This window comes from Parus major, chromosome 1A (assembly GCF_001522545.3).
Source record: "Parus major isolate Abel chromosome 1A, Parus_major1.1, whole genome shotgun sequence".
Taxonomy (NCBI): domain Eukaryota; kingdom Metazoa; phylum Chordata; class Aves; order Passeriformes; family Paridae; genus Parus; species Parus major.
In genome coordinates, this window is record NC_031773.1 from 60,552,441 (window position 1) to 60,575,688 (window position 23,248).

Genomic DNA, 23,248 nt, shown 5'->3' on the forward strand with positions numbered 1-23,248 from the left:
CCTTCCCTTCCCGCACCTTCCCTTCCCGCACCTTCCCTTCCCGCACCTTCCCTTTTTAGAGATGTATTAATTTTCATCTACATCTCATATGGAAAAATTAAAATTCAGGGCACTCACCAGGCATAGGGGAGACTAAATTTCCAAGCCTTTCTGGGAGAGTCTTCCATGTCCTGTTTCATGTCATAATTGCCACTTACTCTGGCATGGGCTTCATTGCTGAAACTGCCCTTTTGACACTCTTCAGGAGAGATTAGGTAAGGTGTATAAACATGACATCATATGTTAGTGACAAGGGCACCCAGGAGAGGGAGGCTCTGGATTTCTGCCCCTCTTCCATTGAAAATGTAGGTATTTTTAAGAACTGGAAGCAGAGTCTGTAGGAGTTTGTCTTTGGCAGGAGAGAGATGATGACATCTCGTGGAGAAGAGAGAAGAGCAATAGCCATCTTTAGTTCTTAGCATGAGTAAGGGAGAAATAATGCTCTGGATAATAGAATTTCAAGGCTTACCTGTTTGTTCTCTGCTCCATGGAGAGCCTCCTTTCAGCACTGGTGTTTTATTTCACGGATGGGCTATGTCTCATGGAGTTAAATCTGTTTTATTCTCCAGTTGGCTGATTTGCAGTTTGGCTCTGTCATATTTATTCTCTCCATGAGGCTCAAACACTGCATGGGGTTTGCATGGCTAGGTTCTGGTGGCAGAGGGGGCCCAGGGGTGGTTTCTATGAGGAGCTCCTGGAAGCTTCCCCCATGTCTGAGATAACCAATTCCAGGCAGCTCCAAGACAGATGTGCCGTTGGCCAAGGCTGAGCAGATCAGGAATGGTGGAAGCACCTCTGCGATAACATTTTTAAAAAGTAAAAAATGATGTTGTGCAGAGGTAACTGTGGCCAGAGAAGAGAGGAGTGAGAATATGTGAGAGAAACATCCCTGCAGACAGCCAGGGCAGTGAGTAGGGAGCAGAGGTGCTGGAGCTGGGATTCCCCTGCAACCCATGGTGCCGTCCTTGCTGGAGCAGGGAATACCTAAAGGATGCTGTGACCCTGTGGGAAGTCCACACTGGAGCAGACTCCTGGGGAAAAAAATCCCAGGCTGGAGCAGGTTTGCCGGCAAGACTTGTGACCCTGTGGGATAAACCCAGGCTGGAGCAGTCTGTTCCTGAAGGACTAACCCCAATGGAAGGGACACACCCTGGAGCAGTTAGTGAGGAACTGCAGACTGTGGGAAGGACTCATGATGGACAAGTTCATGTCCCCTAAGACAGGGACATCACACTGGAGCAGTGGAAGGATTCCCTTGAGGAGAAAGCAGCAACAGAAACAATGTGGTGTACTGACCATAATTCCCATTCTCCATCTCCCTATTCCACTGGGGTGCACATGTAGAGCCCAGGAAGGAGGGAGAGGTGGGGGGAAGCTGTGTTTAGGATTTACTTTACTTCTTATTATCCTATCCTGATTTGTCTGGTTAATAACTGAACTGATTTCCCCAAGCTGAGTCTGTTTTTCCCAGGACAGTAACTGGTGACTGATCTCTCTCTGTCTTTATCTCAACCCATGAACCTTTTGTTATATTTTCTCTCCACTGTCCAGTTGAGCAGGGAGTGAGAGTGCAGCTTTGGTGGGCACCTGGTGTCCAGCCAGGATCAGGTGGCCACCCACACACACAGAAAATACCCATCCAGCTGCTCCTCATTCCTCCTGTGATCTGATCATCTGTTCTCAGACAGGTACTCAAGCTGTAATTCAACACAGACTGTCCCAGGAAAATACACTCAGGTTTTACTGTGTCCTCTGTTTGGGAATACCTATGATCCCCACATCCCCACATGGTTCTCACACTTAAAATGTAGCAAGATTTTATGTTATCAGCATATAAAAAACTCAACAAACCAGAGGTTTCTGTGGTGTGGCTGCTGGACACTAATTATTTTCTCTGGCGTTTGTCTTCTAAATCTGTGTTGCTGCACTGTCTTTTTGCTGAGGAGAAATTTCTGCTTCAGGAAACTTGCAGCTTCTATAAAAGAAGCTTGAAATAATCAAGATAAATCAGTGTCTGTGCCTAGGACAGCACTCATAGAACTGTTAATCACCCACCAAAGAGGTTTTCACATATGGTACTGTCTTGGTTCTAGAAGACAGGTGTCTGCTAGGAAGAGCAGGAGCCTCCCTTGGGATGAAAGAATGTAGACCCCCTCCCTCCGAATTATTATAATTTTGAAATCAAGGGGTTTTCAGGCAGAGATCTGGGGATAGGAATAACAGTTCTTTACTAATATAACCAGGCAAACAAACAACAATAACTACAGCAATAACAAGAACACAGAACCAGGGACCCCAGGACAGCCTTCTCGGCTGAGACAGGATGGAGGAGAGGCTTTGTTTCACAAACCCCTCAGGCAGTCCGTCCCGGTGCTCCTGCAGGGCTCCGAGGAACAGTCGGCTGAAACAGCAGGGATGAGCTGAGATCCTGGGCCGGTGGCTGAGGTGTATCAGCAGCTCCGCGGTGGTGGCTGGCACTGCCACACGTCCCGGCAGGACAGGGGGTGTGAGGCCACCAACAAAGAGGGGAGAAGGAGAAGAAGCAGCAGCTCTGTCTGGGTGATGGTGAAATTCCCTTCTCTCCACCGCAGCAGCTCCACGCCCCAAAAAAAAAGAATGTCTCTCCCCGAAGCCGAAGAAAGCCAGCCAAAAACTGTCCCTACCTTCCTTTCCTGCCCCCTTCCCCCCCTGGGCCCGGCCACTCTTTGTCCTTTGTCGAGCACCCCCTAAGTACCCACAGTTAGGTTGTCCCCCCCAACTAATGGGTAAAAGTTCCATGGGCAAGCCAGAACAAAAAAGGACACCTAACCCCCAACAGGTACTTTGAGCCATTTAATGTCTGATCCCTGGTTTGAGTGCAATGAATTTATTTTTACTTTCCATTCCATGCCTTAGTGTCAGGATCAGCAGCTATGTGGCTGAGAGCTCAACAGGCCTTGCCTGACCCTAATCCCTGAGAATAGAGCAATTTGCTATAGTAAAGGGAGATTAGGGAAAACAGTGCTAAAACCTTATGTTCCTGTTCATACTATCTCACAGCAGTTCTGTGGAGCAGAGGTGACAAAAGCAGAGGGGAAAACATTTGTTGACAAAGATGATTGAACTGCTGAGACTAACACACTGCATCCATAAAGTCATAGATTCATGAATGATTTGGGTTGGAAAAAACTTGAAAGGAGGTCCAACCCCTGCATGGGCAGGGACATCTTCCACTATCCCAGGTTCCTCAGAGCCCCATCCAGCCTGGCCTGTGGCCCCTGTGGCCTTCCAGGGGTGGGGCAGCCACAGCTTTTCTGGACAACCTGTGCCAGGGCCTCAGCACTCTCACAGTGAAGAATGTCTTCTCAATATCCAAACTAAACTTCCTCTCTGTCAGTGTGAAGCCATTCCCCCATGTCTTGTCACTCCAGGCCCTTGTCAAGAGTCTCTCTCCATCCTTCCTATAAGCTTCTTTCAGGTCCTGGATGGATACAATGAGGTCACCCTGAATTCTTTTTTTTCCTCCAGGCTGAACAATTCCTGTTCTCTCAGCCTTTCCTTGCAGTACTCAGAACTGCTTTGTACATATCGGTGTTGTTTCTGTCTTTAGTTAAGGAAGGCCTGAGGGTGACATGCATCAATGTAGGTGAGAGAAATTCTGTATGAGCCATTGAAAACAGCCTTCTTCCTTTTCTCCTCATGATGAATAACGGAATATGCTGAAGTGGGAAGAATTTCCATGCTTATGTGTTATGTTATGCCAAATGTCTTGACAGGTTATTTTCTGTTTGTGTGTCCTCTCGTCAAATCTCAAATTCTGGGAATTTGGCTCTGGGAACTGATACCTCTTTGTTTAGGGAGAGAATAGAAACTGTCTTCTGGAAACAGAGCAGGCTGGGCTCACTAACCTCAGGATTTAGTCTTTAGACACCGGGAGCATCCAGGTCTTTGCTTTTAGAAGTTGTTCCTTGCCCATTTCTTCATTCCTGTTTCAATGTGAGATAAAGAAAAATTTTGTTAAATCTTTATGCTGATTTAAAGCAGGATGGGGCCTACCAACTATGTGAGTCAAAGTCCCTAAAAGACCACTTTGTCTGTTAAACACGTGTCAGATCTTCAACTATGTGTACCAAAGACACGGTTCCTGGGGTGACAATCTCCTTTTGAACACATCTACTACTGATTAAGGAGATGACTTCAGCTCAGCTCAGATGCTTAGTCTGGAGAGCCTATGAAAATTCGTGTACAAAAACCAGAATATGTTGGAAAACTGTGCACCAAACCAGAATTAGTTAGGATATGAAACTTGGAGCAAGTCCAGAGGAGGCCACAAAGATGACAAGGGGACTGGAGCAACTTTCCTAAGGGGACAGGCTGGGAAAACTCCGGCTGTTCAGCCTGGAGAAGGGACAGATGGATAGAGGCCTCACAGCACCTCCCAATATCTGAAGGGGCTACAAGGAAGCTGGAGAGGGACATTTGCCCAGAGCAGCTGTGGCTGCCCCATCCCTGGAAGTGTCCAAGGCCAGGCTGCATGGAGCTCAGAGAAACCTGCGACTCAGAAGGTGTCCTATGAAGCCTATGGTAGGGGTTTGGAACTGGAAGATCTTTAAGGTCCCTTAAACTATTCTATGATTCTGTGGTTCTGTGATTCTGTGATTCTAATATTCTGAGTTTCAGAGGTATGTGAGACATTAGGCACGAGAAACACCTGTGTAAGGTTTTAACCTGAGATCTCAGTCCTTCCCCAGATCCCAGATGGGAGGTGGAAACCACAACTGGGCTGCCACCAACCTGGATCCCCCTCATCCTGGACGAGGACCCCATGTCAGTCTGCTGTGTTTTATACAACAAAGACGTTTGGCTGCATGTTTATTTGTTTTAGAAACTGAACTCAATCCATTTGCAGAGACATACTTCTGTGCTGACTTGATGGGAGGCAGTGAGTGAAAAGTTGGCAGGTGGGAGATGTGATTTAGCCTTCTTGTTGATGTCCCTTCAACTCAGGTGGTGATTTTGTTGCCAGAGGAAAGATTTACCATGTTTTTTAATAATCTCTGAAGAAGTCTTTCCCAGATCTCAGATCCAACACTTAATTCTGCATTAGCCTGCCACTTTTGTTACCAATTCCCTCACCCAAGGGTGAATAACTGATTGCTATCAGTCCTGTCAATCCCAACAATTTCATCATGCTGGAATTCCTCATCACAGGAATAGCTTCTGCTTTGGAGGCAGATCAATACCAGTTTCATAATGGAGGGAGTAGATCTTGGAAAAGGGAGTTGAACACACTTTAATCAGGAGGGAAAACGTAAAAGCACAACTCTTGGCTTTATTCCTCTGTTAGTGTCAAATCTGGAGCTGTTCCAAAATAAGGGGCTTTTAAATTTTAAGCTATTGTTCTAAATAACTCTGAATAATTGCTCAGTTTTTATCTAAAAAAATCTACTAAGACTTTTTTGGACCCAGTGGGGATATTGCCACTTTTTCTGCTATATTCTGCTGAAAACTCAGGAGCAGGGAGTTGGGGTACTTCTTGTTTCTTTCCAGCTGGTAAAAACACCAGTATTTGAAAGCAATTTAAGATCAGGATATCCACCTAGAAATACAATGGAAAGAAGAAACTGTCCACATACCTTTTGGGGAGGAAGTATTTTTCAACTATTCCAGTTTAAACTGTAGATCCTACAAAACCAAATAATGGAGGTGTCATGGAGTTACTTTACCTTTAAGAAAAGTTGAAGTTTCTGGGAACTGCCTGGAGTCTTTTCTCCTGACCAATTTCATTGTTCTTTGCTTTTTCACTGTCATTGCTGAGAATTGACAGCAGTTTAGGCCATTGAAAAGTGGGATCAACTTGTGAACCCTACCTTAAAGTGTAAAACCAGAGCTCTCTTGGCTCTCTTTGTTTCCGGGCTGTGAAGAGTGGCGGAGCTCCGGCCTCCCGTTCCCAGCCCAGGCCATGCGGCCGGGCGGGGACAGGGCTGGGCCTGCCGCGTCTCCCGGCCGGGAGATGCGGGCCCTGCGGGGGGTTTTCCCCGGGCTCTGCCCAGGCCGGGCTGAGCCGATCTCTGGCTCGGCTGCAGGGTTTTTGCTGTAACTAAATTCACTAGAAACTGCTGAGTGAAGAAGGAGAGAGACTCTGGACCTGCAGCGGGCTGGGGCGGCGACTACACTCTCCAGAGCAGCCATGAGGAACTTTCCATCACAGACGGCTCCAGTTCCTGCACCGGCTGAGGCCACAGAACTACCTACAACAGCCTGGGCAAGATTTTAACTCTTTCATTACCCATCTCCCTCTCCCTCTCCCTGTCTCTTATACACATCTAGATCAACAGCCTGGGCAAGATTTTAACTCTTTCATTACCCAGATGAGACTTGCGGATTAATCTTTTTATCCAGAGAGAAAAAAAAGAGAGTGATCAACATGAAAAGAGACTTTATAAACTGCCGGTGACAGGAAAGAAAAGAAGCTTCAGAAAGGTAGAGAATTAAGAAGATGCTTTAATTTAGCTGAAATATTTTTCTGTTAAAACTATAAAGATGGACAATGAAGTCCTGAAAAGAACTCCTTTAATTCATGATAAGTATGTAGGGAGGAATAAAGTGTTCAAAGTGTAAACTTGAGTAATTATGGTATAGTGAAGTGCTGGGAGATTTGAAGCCTTGAGAGGCAATGAGAAAACTGTTGTCTAGTGAAGCTCACAGAAACAGATGAAGAAGACTTTTTTTGCCTTTGAATACTCATCCTTAAAATGCTATCACTCGACTCATGACCCATACACATCTCAGAGTGATGTGAAAATGGGAGGGGTGGGCTCTGATAACAGCAGCTCTGGGCAGCTGATATCAGGGCAATGGAAAACTGTAACAAAAATAGTTTTCTTGTGAGAAACTCCATAAATTAACAGGAAGAAACTTCTGTTTCTCTACAAAGACAGGTGAAAAGACTGTAGCAAGAATTGAGACTGTATTAACCACCTAAGTTCCAAAGTTTTTGTCTCTGTGGTTGTGTGAACAAAGGAATAGTGGGTAGATAGGGGATGAAAAGGTTTTTCTTGAAGTTTATTCTGGTGTTCTTATTATTGTAGTTTGTCAATAAACTTTGTTTATACTTTTTAAGTTTTATGCCTGTTTTGCTCTTGTTCTAATCCATATCTCACAGCAAGAAATAAGTAATTTTCTTAGTTATTAGTTTTAAACCACGACGGGAGGCTATATTAAGGCTCACTAAACAGGAGTATTGCCTGAGAAACTTGTAAACATGAACACATCCTTCATGTGAAGATATTGTTTCAGCTCTTTATTGATCACCTAATGTTATACATTTTATGATTTTATTTCTTTGCTGTTAAAAAAATTTAGTTGGATTTGTCAATACAATACATCAAGCTCTTACCGCATGGTTTGATATTGGAATACTGAATCCTTAGTTTCTAGATTTTTTTGGCTAGAATTTACAGTCTAGCAATGACAGCAGAGCGGATATCTCCATATCTAGGGATTGGGGCAAAGTTTGGGAAGTAGCGGGAAACTTTAAATATACATGTTTAGAAAATAAACTATAAAATTACAAGCTGCCAAAATAATTTAATATATATTCTTAGATTTGGCTTGAAAAGTAAGACTGATAAATAGGTCAAGTTTGCATTTTACCATTTCAGTTGCCTTTGAATAATGCCAGAAAAGTTAAATTAGAAAGCTAAGTGACTTAAGAGCAAATGTAATCTTACCACACAATACTGGACCAAAAGTAATTTTCACAAATGTCCTGGATAAAAACAAAAACTGAATTCTAAATTTTGACAAACTGCTGTGGAAAAACTTTTTTGCAATATATCAACAATAGGAAAAGAGAGTTTCAAAATGAGATAATAATAGTGCTTTTAAGAAGCAAATTGAAGTCCTATAAAATATTGGTGGTTTGGGATTTCTTTTCATGATAGCTATTTTAAAAACTCAGCAGTTGCATTTTAAATCTATTTTGTTACCTTAAGAGAAGCTTGCTAAGCTCCTGAAGTTGGGAGTCATCCTCTTGCTGATTTCAGGATTTCTGCCAAGCACTGTTTTCAGTGATGAAAGGAAAAGGTCTAAGTCCCTGGACTCCTGTAGGAGGGATAGCAAATGAGGTGACTAAGCCTGGCCTCTTCTCTAGTTCAGATTCACCTCCTTGTCCTATATGTTCATAAGGAAAATGTTTTTAAATGCTTGGAGTTGTGAGCACCTCCTGTTGAGTTAGGACAGCTCTACCCACCAGCACAATAAATATGTTTCAATCATCCACCCACAAATGCATTTTCCTTCTTGTTGCTGTTTTTTTTTTTTATGTAATGACAGAATTTCCCAGCATGCAAACTGTGAAGTTGGGAATCAAATCCAGAAAGGTTTGTCTGGGCAGAAATCATTGCAATCTTCAAATCTCCCAAGGAGCTCTTTTTTCCAGCACTCCCCAGCCTTTCTAGTCCTCTCAGAACTATCTGTAGTTCAAGTTGTTGTGCTTTGCAAACCAAGGGCAAACCTCTCTGTATTTCCATACATGGAGAGTTAAGAGCTGAGAGGAGGAACAGAAAGGGCAGCAAGTTCAATGTGCCTGTGCCACAGCACATCCCAGGAAAGACTTGATTTTCTCAATGGAGAAAATAGAGGTGGAATCCCACAGCAGTTGGTCCTGAGTTGCTGCTGGCCGATTCTTCCTCTCTCTCTCTGAAGCCTGGTTTGGTACATGGATTATGGCATGTGTTTAGGAGCAGCCACCGTAGGAAGGAAAATAACCAAATTTGAGGATTCTTCCCTGATTTAAGTTGTTCTGAGCAGTATTAATGGTGTTGAGGCTTTTCCCCTGTCCAGAATGACTTATTAAGCTAGGACATCCAGAACAGCTAAACTTGTGAAATAGTTAAGAAAAAACCTAAAAGCTGTGCACATTAAAACACTTTTCCCTGCTGCTGTTAATCAAATAGATTCTTACTATTTGGCATCTTTGAAAACTGAAATTTGGGGTTCTGTACAGTAGAACAAATTTAGTTTATCTTTTTTATTGTAATGAAGAGTGTCAAGGTTCAAATTAACAACGCTAAGGCTAGAACATATCTGTATTGAGCTATATTAAATTCAGGGTTTAAAGGAAACCATTTGCAGTGGTTTCATATACAACTGATTGTAGTATGTAAACTCTGATGCCAGCCAGACTCTGCTGTATTCCTGCTAAATTCCCAATCCCTGCAGCAGGGTAATCAACTAATTTTGTAATACTACTCCCTTGGGGAAGGGATTGAGTTCATCCAGCTACTCTTAATGCTGGCTGTGCCCTCAGAGCCAAGGCTGGAGGGACTCACACCGGGAAACAGCTCTGGCACATGGATATATTGCCAATGACATCTCTATCCTAAAACTGAGGCACTGTTGGTGCTAAGGGGGGTCAAGATGGGTCATGTAGTGGAGGCAACGCAAAACCAAGTCAAGTGAGTCTCATTTCGTATGGAAAATCAGCAGGATCTTCATGGGGTCTTTCCAATGGCACATCTGGAAACTACAGAGGAATTTGTTTCCTTTTCCCAGTTTCTTACGACTCATTAAAGCTAAAGAAAGCCTGGTCAGATAAAAGGACCACAAGGGTGGTCAAACACTGGAACAGTTTCCCAGAGTGGTTATAAAAGCTCTGTCCTTGGAGCTGTTCAAAATTTGACTGGATACAGCCCTGAGCAAGGGTTCAAAATCAATAATTATTGATGATCTGCTCAGCAGGTCTTCCCAACCTAAATTATTTTGTGATTTTATACCAGCTTCTGAAGGATTTTGTGCATTGATCTACATGCAGGTACAATAAATGGGGGAAAGGTTTGGAAGAATCCATCCTTCCCCTTTGTTGCACCTGCTAATGTCCAGGGAAAGAGTGGAAAGGCAGAAATTTATATGTCACAGACATTGCCAACAACCTGAAAATATTTTTTGGGGGGTAGGAGGAGAAAACCAGATCAAAGCCACAGCAGGAGCAATGTGTGAGTGTCACTTCCAAGAACAAGGGGAAGCATCTTTTTCCACAAACCACTGGAGCTCTCCTTCAGTGTGGTGTGTTTGGAAGCCACCACAATTGCAAGGAGATGTGATCCCTCCTCTATACTATGTATATAAAAGCTTTAACTGTTCTTTAATTTTCTGTTTCCTAATGACTTTGAAAAGCCCATGAAATACAGTGGTTACTGGCAACCTCTGAGCTCTTGACTCAGTGAAAGTGAATCATTCCATTTATGTTACTACAAGGGAGTGGAGTCTGGCAGAGGTCCTGTATGGAATGATTTAATCAAGTAATTCCTTTAGAAGGGATTACTTTTTCTTGGTTTTTGGCTTTTTCTTCGGGGGATTTTTATTTTTTAATTTAACTTTTTTATAGGCTGGAGGAGCTTTTGTTTTCTCTTGGCCTCTCCTCTCCTCTCCCTCTCCCTCTCCCTCTCCCATTAAAATCTTGATCTGTTATGTGGCACAATATGTGTTGTATTCTCAAATGCTTATGAATATGCACATGAATATTCAGTCTTCTTCTGAATTTGATTACATTTTTGGCTTCTCTGCCTCTTAGTTTCTCACTGTACTTTAGCCTTACATTATTTTTTTAGAGCTTCTGATACTTTGAAGCTTCCTGCGTCTAAATGTCATTAGATACCCATCATTATTTTGTTATGGACTACCATGTACAATATAATTACTTCACACAATTGATTATTTTTTAAATGCTTGAAACATCTTGTATTTGCCCTTCATCTCAGTTGCACATTTCCGGGTGTTTCAATTTCTCTTTGGACTTTTCAGATGTGAGGTGTCTTACACCTCACAGGAGATAAGGCAAAAAACTTTTTCCCTGAGATCTCTTTGCCAGCTATTTTACTGCCTGCAGGAGTGGAAGTTCCCTCAGTAGAACCAGCAGTGGGTAGAGCAGGCCCTGCTACATCTCAGTGAATGAAACACAATTTAATCCAGCTGTAAATGCAGGGAACTGGGCCTTAGACAGATTGTTATTATTTTAATGTGAGTTTTTTCCCACCTGTTCCATATTAACTCTGCTGATAGTCCCTAAAAATGCATCTGTCCAGCACTGCATGGCTACTTCTCAGCACTGTTAAAATCTGGAGAAAATGGAGCAAGGAAGGAGCAACTCTGGAAACGAGAAAGGAGAAGAATGCAGGACACAAGGGATGGAACAAGAAGAACTAGGGGAAAAAAAATTCCAAATGGAAAAAGTTGTGTAAGTTAATGAAAGATAGATGGATTCCCATGTTGCACACAAATGTTGAGGGAAACTATTTTCTCTTTCTAATACTTTATAAAGTCGCATCTTAACCAGAATCAGAATCAGTCCTTGCTGGGTTTAGCTATGTTTTGCTTTGTTTTTAACATAGTCCACCTGTCTTGAAGGTCACGATGTGGAACTGATTTCAATAAAACACAGGAAATCAACCTAATGATCCTGATCTCTTTCCTTAAAGTGATAGAATCCTCTGTGGGAGCCCAGGACTTCTCTAGCACCAGCCAGACTTTGGGAATGCTCTGTCAGGAGCCAATAAACTCAGTTTGATACTCTTCTTTCCCTGGATCCCAGTGCCTAGGTTACACCCAGTGAGAATCAGCTGACTATTAAACAGGCTATCCTTTGTTCCAGCGTGGAGTCTGCTGTCCCTTTTATCTGTTCCTGGAAACTTTATCTCCCTGCTGAGGTGGCACTCAATAAAATAAAATTATTGCAGCTAAGGAAGAAGGATATACTCAGAGCAATGTGGCTCACATATTCACTTCCTTTCTGACAATTTTCTTTTGAAGAGGCAGTCTAAAAGGGCCACTTCAGCCTGGCAGAGGATATTTGATCTGATAAAAATTGTCTCTCAACAGCTCCTGAATCAAGGGGAAAAAAAAAAGGAGAAAAAAAAAAAGGAGGGAAAAGACCCATCACATAAATATAAATCTGAGTACAGACTAAAAGCACTACATAGAATTCAACAAGAAGCTATATAAATCTTGTATTTGCCACAGAATCATCAAGGCTTGAACAGATCTCCAAGATCACCAAGTCCAAGTTTTGACCAATCATCATCTTGTCAGCTAAACCAGAGCACTGAGTGCAACATCCAGTCATTTCTTCATGGATGGGGACTCCACTATCTCCCTGGACAGCCCATCCCAGTGCCTGGCCACTCTTTCAGAGAAAAGCTCAATGTCTTTTAGTAGTGACAGGCCCAGAACTGGACACAGGATTCGAGGTTTGGTCTCACCAGTTCCCACTTCAGAGGGACAATCACTGCCCTGCTCCTGCTGGCCACACTGTTGCTGAGCCAGATTCTTATATTCACTTCTTTGTCAAAGCACCTTGAAGAAGAAATTACATATTTCAGCAAATGGTTGTCAGGTAAAAAAAAAAAAAATATCTTGGACAAAAAAACAGGTTCTTTGATTATATATTTGATTATAGAGGGAGGGGTAGAATTGGTGCTGACACAAAAGTGTCTTAAAAATCTACCAATGATTTCTGAAATGCTGTAGAGAATGTAGTGAAATACTCAGAGAAAATTAAAGAAAAAACTTTTTTTTCCTAAAAGAGGAAAAAAAAATATTGGAAAAGGAATAGAAGTCACCTTCATCAGTCCATAAGCTGTGGTACTAAGTAATTAAAATTATTTCACTGTCATTTTCTAATGGAACTTTTAATTTAGAGGCTTACTTCGTAGGATTTAGGCAATCAGCATAGCGGCCCTCTCCATGGGTTGCAAGGAATCTCTGCTTGCATGCCTAGAGCACTGCCTCTCCCTCCTCCTGCTCTCACTTTGTGTCTGCTGGATGTTTCTCACACATTTTCCTCACTCTTTTCTGCCCACAAGGCATTTTTGCACTTCTTTAAAGATGTTTTACTTGGCATAAGGTTTATTCTAAAAATATTCTAAGAATTAGCATGGGGTGATAGCTAGGACACTGATTGTTTGGAGTTTTATTTGTCTTACAAGTGGTTTTTATGGCTAGTGTAGCTATCTAGAGGAGCATCAGTGTTTTGTCTCATTCTGGACTAAGTCCCTCGATATCAATTGAAGAACTGATATCAGCTAAAAAGGGAGCAAGGCCTGCTTTAGTTTGCTATTAGAAAAAAGTGCAGGCCATGAGTAATGCCCACGTTTCTTGGAAAAATAAGTTCATCTCCAAAGGCCATTTTGTACTTGTAGCCTAGTCAGTTTATTTTTTTTTCTTACCAACTGCAAAAAGCCAGGGAAGTTTGGACTCTAGAAGGTTTTCAGTTGCTGATAGCTTTTCTCTGAAGCAGTAAGAGTTCCAGTGCCACATTATCAGCCAAGCTCCAAAAGTAAAACCCAGGCCCTCTCTCTTGGTCTTGACCTTGTCTTTCCATCCGTATTCAGTTCTCACACCTCAACTGTTCCTTGTGTGTTTTCACATCCCTCAACCCTACCAATGGATATCCTCAATCCTTTTTTTCTCCTCTCTAGGAATATTCTTTCCCTGATGAATTTTTGTTTCTTTAATGTCTCTCCTCTACTTCTTGCCCAGGTCTCTGAATTTATTTTCTTTCCCTTATATCACACACACATGGCCAGACCTGCTCCTTGCTCTCAGTTTTGTTATATTTCAGTCAGTGTATGATAACCTTTTAATGAGGAGTTTGAACAATAACAAGGATTTTGAACACTCCATGTAGAGGAGGGTAAACTATGTTATTCTCAATAAGGATTTCCAAATAGATTGTGAAATTAGCCATTTCACAAGCAGGAGGACTACTGAAGCATGATTCCTACTGGCTTCATGCCATGAGGCTCAACTGGGCAGAATCTCTGAGGACTAATAAAACAAAAAGTCATCTTAGTTTTTCCCCCAAAGGATACCTTGAGGGATCTCTTGTCTTTCCCCAGATGCCATTTATTAATGTCTGTATTTTGTCCCAATGATTATTACCCCATGTCATCTTAAGAGAGATGTCGGTTCCTGTTTGTGCAAGCTAGTCTTTTCTGGCATTTAACCCCTGGCTCCCTGGTGGGTTGGCACAGGGGAGGCACACAGATGTGTGTCCTCAGCCTGCCACGTGAGGACAAAGCTTGCAGCTGGACCATTGGCACATCTCTGGAAAAAAAATCTTTGAAAACTCTGCATTTCATATGTTGATTAGTCCAGCTTTTGACAAGGACACAAGATTGTGGCTGAAGACACCTGGACATCTTGTGCTACTTTTAAATGGCAAAAGCAAGATTATTTATTTTATTTCATTATTTTATAATTACTGGATTTTGCACTGGTCAGTGCTGACACATGGGTGGCTGTGCAATAATTGGTGCAGAGTGGCATGCCTGTGGTGATGGAGTTCACTGAAGCATTCTGGCTCATGGCAAGAGCAGAGGCAGTAGCAAAACTGATCACGTTTTGCTAAATCTTCTTCAGAGGATCTCTGTAATGAAGAGAGCAGAAATTAGCCAGATGTGTCTAATTAATTAGAGTGGCTTAACTAGTTCGTGCATGACACCAAAGTGGAAATGGATGGACGGACATGTGACAACAACAAAACCATGACTCTGTTAGCTCTGCCAGCACTGCTGAAATGCAATGACATTGCTTTGAAAGATGTGATGGGGAACCTGAAAATGCCATGGTGATTTGGATCACTGCAGTAAATAATGGGTTATTACACCAGTTTACCACTGCCAAACCTTAGGAACAATATATGCCTCATCACAGAGCAGAACCCAGTTAAAGCCCTATTATCTTTTGCTATCATTTACAATTTCTTGAATTTGGAGGGGTTTTCCTTTTTTATTTTCTGTTTAAACTCTGGTTTTATGAAAAAATATTTAGCGTATTATGTGGAATTCAAGAAAGCACACGCCACAGGAATGTCATCCTGCCCTTAGGCAAATAGCTGAACAAACCCCAAACACCAGACTTTCAAAAGCAAACTTGTAAGCAGCTTTCTGCAACCTCCTGTATATAAGCAGGCATAAATTAAACATGCTTATCCCTCCCATGGCTTTGCTGAGGCAACTGTTGTTCTATAAGAACAAAACTACCTAGAGGGATATGAGCTCAAATGTCAGGTAATAAACCCTTCCTGTTCTCAGTCAATCTTTAAGTTTATATTTTTAATAATGCCAAAACCTAGGATACTTTGCTTCCTGCAGATTGTTTTTTGTTTCACTCTGAAGGATATATTGCTGATGAGAACCAAGCATGGAAAGTGTCTGATATTTGGCTGCATTATTTCATACAATTAGTGACAACTCTGGGTTAGCAGCTGACATTACCTAAGAACAAAAGAAAAAAAGAAAAAAGAGGAAAGTAACAACGAAAAAGTGTCTTTGCTACAGTTATTCCTGGTTTATGTTGTGCTGAACTAGCCAGCAATAAAGGGGGCTCTTGTTGATATTAAGGACACAAATTTAGCATACATTTTTCTGGGAAAATCTTTCTATTTGATTCTTAAGATGTCAATACATTATAAAGGATTGCTCCACAAGAGTTTAAGTGACCTTCACCACCTACTTGGCTGTCCCTTACAAGCCTCCAGAGTCCTTGAATGCTTCTCTCAAGGCGCTGGAGTGGCAGCTATTCCTGCCACTAGAGGGTATGATGTCTCCATCATTTATACCTAGCCAGCCCTCACTCATCATGGATGAATGAACACCTGGTTTTTCAGGAAGTTCAAAACTGACGAAAAGCTCCTCAGGGAAGTCCGAAGGAATTAAGTCTTGTGAGATAGGAGCACCTCACTTCTACCGCCTGCTTTGTCAGTCTCAGCCCAAGAATACTTTTCAGAAAGCTACAAGTGTGAGTGAGAGCTGACCAGTGGAGCTAAATGGGAGACATAATTATCAGGATTTGTGGGAAGTGAATTTAAAAAGTCCATAACCAAAGCAGTTTAGCAACAGTGGGAAATCCCAGCCCTGTCATCGCAGGCTGAACATGGAAGGCTGACGTGTAAATCCATTAATCACGTTCCCTTGTACTTGGGTGGTAGGATCTCTTAGCAGCCAAAAGTAAGGTTCTAAAGGCTGAGAAGAAGCCCTGGATAAAAACACAACTGAAGAGATCCCTGACTGACAATTCTGAGGAGGGAAGAGCTCGTTCTCACTCCACTGAGGTTACAAGCTCTGTGCCAATGCAGCACCCCTCAAGCAGAACAGAGGGTAGCACAGCACCAGCCGGAGATAAAGATTGGGCCATGACAGCCCCTCTTCTACAGCACTTGGGATCCTTCAGGAAGATAAACCTGTGTGTTGAGCTCTAGAAATTCTTCTGCCAGAAAAAATTCATTTTTACTTCTAGTGAGAAAACTGAGCTTCAAGAGAAAAGTTACTTTTGAGCTGTTAGAAGGCTCCATACCGTTAATCTTGAGAATCTGTAACATTTGGGAGCAAGATATATCTTTGATTGTCTTTCTTGCTGTATTGCAGGTTGAGGATCTGAATATCTGAATAACAAGCTGTTGAGGGATAGGTGTCCTTTTTTTTGTTTTGTTTTGTTTTGTGTTCTGGCCGGCCCGTGGAATTTTTACCCATTATGTGCTGGGACAACCTAACTGCCGGTACTTAGGGGTGCTCACAATGGACAAAGAGTGGCCGGGCCCGGGGCGGGGGAAAAGGGGGCAGAAAAAGAGGGTGGGGACAGTTTTTAGCTGGGCCTTCTTCGGCTTCGGGGAAGGACGTTGGTGTGCTGGTCGCGAAGCTGCTGCGGTGGAGAGAAGGGAATTTCGCCATCACCCAGACGGAGCGGCTGCTTCTTCTCCTTCTCCCCTCTTTGTTGGCGGCCTCGCACCCCCTGTCCTGCCGGGACGTGTGGCAGTGCCAGCCACCACCGCGGAGCTGCTGATACACCTCAGCCACCGGCCCAGGATCTCAGCTCATCCCTGCTGTTTCCAGCCGACTGTTCCTCGGAGCCCTGCAGGAGCACCAGGACGGACTGCCTGAGGGGTTTGTGAAAACAAAGCCTCTCCTCCATCCCATCTCAGCCGAGAAAGCTGTCCCGGGGTCCCTGGTTCTGTGTTCTTGTTATTGCTGTAGTTATTGTTGTTTGTTTGCCTGGTTATACTAGTAAAGAACTATTATTCCTATCCCCAGATCTCTGCCTGAAAGCCCCTTGATTTCAAATTTATAATAATTCGGAGGGAGGGGGTCTACATTCTTTCATCCCAAGGGAGGCTCCTGCTCTTCCTAGCAGACACCTGTCTTCTAGAACCAAGACACAAGCCCAGTGAAGAAATTGTAGTTTAAATTAAACATGTGGAAACTCCTTCTTAATCTTTTAGAAAAAGGGGAAAGACATTATCTTCTCAGTCCAGCCCCTCTCTGTTTTGTGATGTCTCACAGAGAGGTGGAACAAGAAAAAAATGCTTAAATCTGTAGATGTGGCAGAAGAAAAACCCTTTAAAGAGCAGGAGATAGAAACCCTGTGTAAAAGTAAGAGAGTTTCACCATGACTTTGAAAGGGTCAAGATGCACACAGATATGCAGCCAAACACTGATTTTAGGTGACCAGAACATCACTTCAGCTGCCACCAGGTCCCCTTGGGCCAGGGCACTTAGGTGGCACCTGAGTGTGAACACAAAAACGCCAGCGCCAAGTTCCAAATTCACCATAGCTCTGTCTTGCAGTGCAAATCCATCAGGCAGACTCAGAAGGATTTGCTCTACTAATCTGGATTACATTTAATGGCTATCAGATAACCCCACCATGGTGATTGCTATGCTGCTGCTGCTGTCCCCAGCCAGTGGCAGTGCAGATTGCCAGGCAGCAGGGCTGCCTGTATGGAGAGGGCAGTGCCTGAGGAAAGCAGCAACACAGGAATTCTGTTTGAAAAAGGACTGTGAGTGAGTCAGGGATACAGAGCTTCTGTAACTGAGCTCTTTCCCCTCCATCCTGCACATGCAGGGCCCAGCCTGGTAAAACTAATCCCTGGTAAGAAGTAAATTGATGGAAACTGTGTCAGTGTCTTGCTGTAAACCCTAAAAGGTGAAAACTCCCAGTACCTCAGCTCACTGTCAGAGTGGGGAAGGGGCTAGTTAGGATCAGGTGTAATGCAGAGTCCCTGTTGCTTCTCTTGTGCAAGATAAAACCCTTGTGAGATTTACTGAAGCTAAACTTGTCCCTCTGGGCAAATGGGTTCAAAACCATGCAGATGTGGCACTTGGGGACATGGGTCAGTTCTGGCTTGGTGGGTGGATTCATTGGTCTTAGAGGTCTTTTCCAACCATAATTATTCTATGTTATATCATAACATTTCCCTCAGGAATAGGGAATTTAGGGGTCATATGTGGGAGACAGAGAAGCTGGACCTGCAGGACTAGAAATGCCAGACAAGTGAAATTTTGACCCCTGAAAATAAGGGCCAGACTCAAAGCTAGAACAGGTATGATCCTTGTTTATGAATTAAAAAAAGGATGTATACCAGGCCCAGCTGCTTCTTACTAGCATAACTAAGAGCTGTCCTGTGCAGGGCCAGGAGTGAGACTTCAATGATCCTTGTGGGTCCCTTCCGAATCAGGATATTCTATGAAATTTATTTACTGTGGATTATTGAAAGCATTATGTCACTTCATTTCCCCAAAACATGTGTATACAGGTGATATAGAGGATTCCCTGCAGAAATCACCCCACAGGTTTTAATGGAAGGAATGGTATCAGAACCAAGATGATTACCACACCAATAAAATATGTACAATCCATGAAAAAAAAAACCAAAAGCACTTGCAAAAAGAGGTTTTAACAGGATTATCCTGACAATGAAGAAATAAAGACACAGGTAAGTATATTCTGCCAGAAGTATAGGGATTTGCCATGAGACTGCATTGTAATGGACGTGTGAATTTTGTGAATACCATATAAGTCTGAAAAAGGCCTTGGAATTAGTGAACTAAATCCATGTATTCTGTTATCAGTGCTTATTATATGGCATAATATCCAAATCCTAGTGTGTCTATTTCAATTCCTGGAGTTTAAACTGGCTTTCAATGCAAGTACCATGCACGTGTCACAGGAGAGATTTAGAGTTGTTATTAGCAGGCATGTGGAAACTCAGAGTTGAACGATGTGCTCATTTTGTCTGGGATAGAGTTAATTCCCCTCACAGTAGTTGGCATGGACCTGTGTTGGGATTCGTACTGGAGGCAGGGTAGGTAATACTGGGATGTTTTAGTTCTTGCTGAGCAGCGACTACATAGCACTGAGGCCTTTCTACTTCTCACCCACCCCATCAGTGAGGAGGGTGCACAACGAGTTGTGAGGGGACACAGCCAGGACCACCAGGATCACCCTAACTGGCCAAAAGGACATTCCAGACCCTTTGGCATCATGCTCAGCTTATAAAGCTGGGGCAGAAAAAGGAAGTGGGGATGTCTGAAGTGATGGCATTTTTTTCCCCAGGAGTGTGTGATGTAGCCCTGTTCTCCTGGGGGTGACAGAACACCTGCCTGCTTATGGGAAGGGCTGAATTAATTACTTTTTTGCTCTGCTGGCTTGCCTGACTTTTGCTTTCCCTATCAAACTGTCCTTATCTCAACCCATGAGTTTTCTGGCTTTCACCCTGCCAATTCCAGCTTTTTCCTTCCCAGTGTGTTACAGGAGAGTGAGTGGCTGTGTTTGGTTAAACCACAACAAAGTTATTTGCAGTTCTCCGTCTTGAGGTTGCATCCTGAAGTTTTCACTCTGCCTCATCAAGGGTTTTACTTCCTGTGGGTTACCACATCTTAGCTGTGCAAACTGGATGAATTCCTGTGGAAGACACAGTTATGTGATGGTTGGTTCCTGGACTGAGATAAAGCAGCCACACAACAAAATTTATCCACTTTGTCCATTTGTAAATGTCCACTGAACCTGAAGAGGTAGACTTGGTGTAAATAAGGACATATTTCCTTTGACTTTAAACTCACTTAAGTGGATTGCTGCAAAAACAGTCTAACACATAGTCATCTCTAGAAATCAGGAGATTCGTAATTTTACAGCATTTTTGAAAAGAAGAATAGAATATTAAAATTAATCTTCATACCCACTTGCAAACTTCTTAATGTTTACCAAATGTGTTGCTACTTTCCAGAGGTATGATAAAATACTCATTATGAGATTGTATTGCTTCCTGCCCATTCCTTCTTAGCCTTGTAGGCCACAAACATAACTCATGTGTGCATACTGAAACTTAGAAACACCTAACAGAAGACCCAGCATAAATTTCATGGTCCAAAAATGTAGAGTGACTAACACTGTCCTTGTTACAGATGTTTCACCTGAGGAGGTGGCCATGGGCAGGGACACCTTCTACCGTAATCCCTCCGCTCCCAGCCCCAGGAAATCGCCCAGCTAGCTCCAGTCCACTGGGGGAGAGGATTCGACGCAGACAAAGACTAAAAGATGAAGGAGGCTCTCTTCCGACACATTGTCCCTGTTTCTTCACAGAACAAACTCCAGGGGAAAGGAAAGAGACAGAACAGTAAAAGGTGGGGACTTTTAAACTGGGGGGGAAAGGGGAGGGGTTGTAGAATTACAGCCAGGGGGATGAGACCGAAGGGGTGGGGCGAGGGAAAGGAACCAACATCACAAACCTTGGGGGGAGCACAGGGAAAATTATTTTTTTTTTGTCTTTGTGGTGCAAGACAACAACCTTCCACAATCCCAGGTTGTTCAGAGCCTCATCCAGCCTAGCCTTGGACACCTCCAGGATGGCTGCCAGCCACTGGTTCTCTGGGAAACCTGTGCCAGGGCCTCACCACCCTCACAGGGAACAATTTTTTCCCAATATCCAATCTAACCCTGCTCTCTGTTGGTGTGAAGCCATTCCCCCTTGTCCTGTCACTCCAGGCCCCTGTCAAGAGTCTCTCTCCATCTTTCCTGTGGGTTCCCTTCAGGCACTGCAAGGCCACAGTGAGGTCACCCCAAAGTCTTCTCTTCCCCAGGCTGAACAATCCCAATTGTTCCCTCAGCCTTTCCTCCCAGAAGAGCTGCTCCATCCCTCTGATGCCCTTGGTGTCCCTGCTCTGGCCTGGCTGCAGCAGCTCCCTGTCCTTCCTGTGCTGGGCCCAGGGCTGGATGCAGCCCTGCAGGGGGGGCTCAGCAGAGCCGGGCAGAGGGGCAGAATCCCCCTCCCCTGCTGCCCTGGGGCTCTGGGTGCAGCCCAGAAATTTCTCTCTTTCCTCCTCAGGAAGACTTTTGGAAGGTTGTTTTTTACCCTTTGCTCTCTGAAGAAGAAAAAATAGGCTATCATTTCATACCCTCTCCTCACTGATTGTTTTATCTGCTGTACTTAAGTTTTCCAGCTTGACTTACTGTCCCTCAGGGCACTGAGTGTGCTTTCATCTGCATATGAAAATATGTCCATGCACTCCAACTCTTGTCCTGAATATCACAAAGGTAAATATCAGTATTTTCTCTCAAGTTTTTGTGCAAACATAGATGCTGGCAGCTCAAAACTCATTTTTGGTATGCACATGCTTTTTCATTCGGACAAATGGCATACATAAGATTAATCATTCCCAGAATTATTGATTATTAATTATAAACAAGTCTTGAGTAGATAAACCTAAATGCAGTCTTACATGAGAACAGGGAAGTCCCACCCAGTGCACCTGTGCATTAAAAAATAAGAATCTTACAAACTGTACTGTGCTGCTAATAGGAAATAATCCTCCTCATTAAAAAAGAAATTAAATTTCCTTAGTTTGCAACACTTCAACTTGCTACTACTGTTACATTAACTGATGTTCCTAGATGTGAATTCTTCCTTTTCATGGAAAGCATGAGGGGGGAAAAAATGTTTTAGCGACATATTCCTACAGGAAAAGCCTTTAATGCTTAATTTTTCCAGTTAATAGTAATAGTTATAGTTCTAATGAGGTTCCTTTGAAACTTTTTGGAATTTTTTGTCAAAATAAAAAGAGTTGTTCTTAATGTGCTTTCTTTAAATATCCCTGAAAAGTATACTTTCCCAAGTTCCCAAGATGGATTCTCTAACAGTAAAAAGAAGCTAAGCTTAAAGGCATTGTTTTCCTTCCAGCCTTCATCTTGTTGAGTTAGTGGCTAATTTTATATTTCTCTTGTGATTCTTAAAATTCATTCAACTTTTTTTTTACCTTCTCTGTTACCTCTTGAGACCATAATTTAATATAACAAATAATGCCCTGAAAAACTGTTTTGTAAAGAAGACAGAATGATTACAATACTTTTTCTGCTCATTGTTTTGGCAAATACATTTGGCAATAAAGAAGATTTAAGAAAATTCATAAATACATGAAAATAAACCAAGATTTTAAATAGAGGCAATATGTGTGGGGCATATTTTAAAAAAAATTTAAAAGGTGGGTGGCTGCTACCATGCTGTCCCTCCATGTTCATGTCAATGAAAAGGTGCAGTGGGACAGTATAAATTGGGGAGGGAGGGAGGGAGGGAGGGGAGATCACCAATCCTGATAGCAGTGTTGATCCAGCTGAGGGAGGTCGCTGGGTCCTGGGGCGCCTTTGTGCCCAGGCTTTGTGGGGATACCTTTTCATAGATGTTTCCTCACCCTGGAGATAAGTTTCTTGTTTTCTATGCAAATTGCTCTGCAGAGAATCACAGTCACTGAGGTTGGAAAAGATTTCTGAGATCATCAAGTCCAACCTGTGACTAATCCTCACCATGTCAACCAACCCAGAGCACTGAGTGCCACATCCAATGATTTCTTGAACACTGTGAGGGATGGAGGCTCCACTCTGGGCAGCCTGTTCCAATGTTTCACAACCCTTTCCAAGAAGAAACTACTCCTTATGTCTAGCTTGAATCTCCCCTTGTGCACCATGAGGCCATTTCCTCTCTTCCAGTCACTACTTGCCTTGGAGAAGAGACCAGCTCCCACCTTGCTACAACCTCCTCCAGAAGTGCAAAGCCAAACCCTGTGGCATTTTCCCATGGTAGGAACAGCTTGCAGAGCCTAATTTCTGTCCCCACAGTATCACCTGAAAGGTTCAGGAAGCATGGCACAGGAGCAGTACCACATTGGACCACCAGCACAGCCATCCCTGTATCCTTTCTCTTGCTATTCCCTGCACTAGGCAGCTCATTTTCAGGAAGCTGCTAATTGAACCTTGATGACCAAACGGGAATTGGTTCCTTTATGCTTCATTTGGAGGGGGGATTATACTCTAAACCATCAGGCTTTGTTTTTCCTTCCAGTAACTCTCAGATGCATTTATCTTTCCCCCACTTCTTCCTGATGTAACTGTAGCTGTTGATCTT